Source organism: Cebus imitator, unplaced genomic scaffold, assembly GCF_001604975.1.
Source record: "Cebus imitator isolate Cc_AM_T3 unplaced genomic scaffold, Cebus_imitator-1.0 Scaffold223, whole genome shotgun sequence".
Classification (NCBI taxonomy): domain Eukaryota; kingdom Metazoa; phylum Chordata; class Mammalia; order Primates; family Cebidae; genus Cebus; species Cebus imitator.
Window position 1 is genome coordinate 782,925 of NW_016107538.1, and position 2,856 is coordinate 785,780.

The 2,856-nt window shown below is 44.2% G+C and overlaps 1 pseudogene; it reads right to left on the minus strand.

The window, feature by feature from the left end:
* Window positions 1-433: 433 nt before the first annotated feature.
* LOC108281278 lies at window positions 434-1,376 on the minus strand (annotated as a pseudogene).
* Between the last annotated feature and the right edge of the window lie 1,480 nt (window positions 1,377-2,856).

Sequence of the window (2,856 nt, forward strand, 5' to 3'; positions counted from 1 at the left end):
CTCAGCCTCCTGAGTAGCTGGGATTACAGGTGCATGCCACCACGCCCGGCTAATTTTTGTGTTTTTAGTAGAGACGGGGTTTCATCATATTGGCCAGGCTGATCTCAAACTCCTGACCTCATGATCCACCCACCTCGGCCTCCCAAAGTGCTGGGATTACAGGCCTGAGCCACCATGCCCCGTTCGTTGTCCTTTTAAGTCTCCTTTTCAGTCATCTCCCTCCAGGCAATTCCCCCTCAACATCCTCTCACCAGTTTACAGAAGCCCTCTTGATGAGACTTAGGAGATAGACAAGCGACTGGTAAGTTATCTCTCTGGATTATCTCTATTTTACTTGTATTTTTATTTATTTTTTTTCTCTGGCCTCTTCCATGTAAATAGATTATTTCTGCATATGAAAAACATCCAGTTTTGACTGATTCTTTTTTTTCCCAAAAGGTAATCAGTTATTTAATTAGATTCTTAGGACATTTAGAACACCAATTTGTGAGGAGAAATTCCATTTGTCAGGGCAAACGCAGATCGCAGGTAGCCCTGGAGCTGAGGAAAGCTTTGATTTTTGGTGAAAATTGTGAGTCCACAGCTTTCTGATCAATGTTGCGCTGCTCTGTAATCTCATGTTTCTCTTTTTCTGTGTTGAAGATCTCACCTTTCTGGCATCTGGGCTTCCGCAGCTGCTGCTTCTTAAAGTAAGTATCAGTAAGATGTTTCGGGATTTTTACATTGCTGATATCAATTTTGGTTGAGGTGGCAATGACAAATTTCTGGTGCGTTCTTCATAGAGGAACTTGATTGAGGACCGGAAGCCCAGTAACAAGCCACCAGCCAGTTGCTTGAGGAAAACCACCCTCTTGCTCCTGCGGTGCCCAGTAAGGATGATCAGAATGGTCCCAGGGGTAATGCTGGTTCACAGTTTGCTCACGTGCCGACTGAAGGGTTTTTTGCCGTAGCTCAACAGCTTCAAGGCACATCTTCAGTAGGATAATACTTAGGCATTTTGCGAAGTTTAACCACCCGGTACCGCAATTCTTGTCACCACCAACTGGTTTTGTAACAGTTGCAAGAAACTTCTCCTTCTTTTTCTTTTCAACCTTGGATTTAGCAGCTGAGTACTTCCTCTTGTACATGGCCTTTCTGGAATACATGGCAGATCGGGAGTACCTGCCAATTCCTCTGACAAGGATAGGATTGTGGCTGCAATGGGGCTTCCCCTTCTTGGGCTTTTTAGCCTTGAGGTTACCCTTTTTCACTTTGCCACCAGCATCAGCCTTCTTAGCTTTAGGTTTCTTCTCTTTAGTATCCAGCTTCTCAACGTTTTCACCGCCATCTTGCAAGATGGGAAAGAGAACTAAGGTTGGGCTGATTCTTAACAGCATTAATCTTGGAGTTTCAATTTTTCAAAATAACTCATCAAATGTTGTCATTGCTCTAGCATATGGTGCCATATAAAATGGTCAAATGAATGATATTTATGCAGGGAAGAAAGATGAAGTCAGGAGGCCTACTACATGGATCCACTTGTGTCCCCCTGTGAGGTAATGAATAAACTAAGGAAGCCCATGACTGAGCAGAGGGGCTGGACCTCTGCTCAGTCATGGGCTTCCTTTGTTTTTCATCAGTGTTATGTTTCAGTTTGATGGCAAAATCAGCCTAGAGCCCAGATCTCTAAATTTATAATTTCACAGTTTCAATCAAGCACATGAACTCAAGAAGTCAGAAAGAAAGGTTTGAATGCTGACTCTGCCTCTCACTATAAGCATGTGAATTTGCGGAAGTTACTTAACCTCTTTGAAACAATTTCCTTATCTGAGAAATGGGGGAATATTTGCTGCGAGGATTAAATAAGCTAACCTGGCAAAAGGCCAGACAGAGTTTAATGAAGGGTAGCCTTCTCCCTACCTTCTTAGTCCTTGCTTGAGAGCTGGAACAAATTGTAAGGATTGTACAACTCCCAGATTCCCAGATCACATCAAGGTGGCCAAATCCTTATTAGGAATTTAAGCTCTTAGGCTTAAATTTTGCTTGGCTTAGTCATACTTACGAACTATGCTGAGATAATTCTACAAAACTCTCTGGAACTGAGTTCATTCCTCTGTGAGATGAAGAAATGACAGTCTATGACTTTAAGACACAAGGTTAGATAACAGCCAATTCATGTTTACAAAGTATATTGCTATCCAAGGATGAAAGTGCAGAGTCAAAACATATTTTTGGCTGGACATAGTGGCTCATGCCTGTAATCCCAGCACGTCAGGAGGCCAAGGTAGACAGACAGCTTGAGCCCAGGAGTTCGAGACCAGCCTGGGCAATATAGCGAGACCCTGCCTCTGTTGTTGCTTTTTTTGTTTTGTCTTGTTTTGAGATGGAGTCTTGCTCTGTCACCCAGGCTGGAGTGCAGTGGTGCGATCTCGGTTCACTGTAACCTCCACCTCCCAGGTTCAGTTGATTCTCCTGCCTCATCCTCTCAAGTAGCTGGGACTACAGGTGCGTGCCACCACACTGGGCTAATTTTTTGTATTTTTAGTAGAGACGGGTTTCACTGTGTTAGCCAGGATGGTCTCAATCTCTTGACCTCATGATCCTCTCACCTTGGCCTCCCAAAGTGCTGGAATTACAGGCATGAGCCCCCACACCCAGCCGTCTCTGTTATATTTTAAATTTCAAAATTGTTTAGGCTGGGCATGGTGGCTCATGCCTGGAATCCCAGCACTTTGGGAGGCTGAGGTATGCAGTTCACCAGAGGTCAGGAGTTCAAGACCAGCCTGACCAACATGGTGAAACCCCATCTCTACTAAAAATACAAAATTAGCTGGGCGTGGTGGCACATGCCTATAATCCCAGCTACTTGGTAGGCTG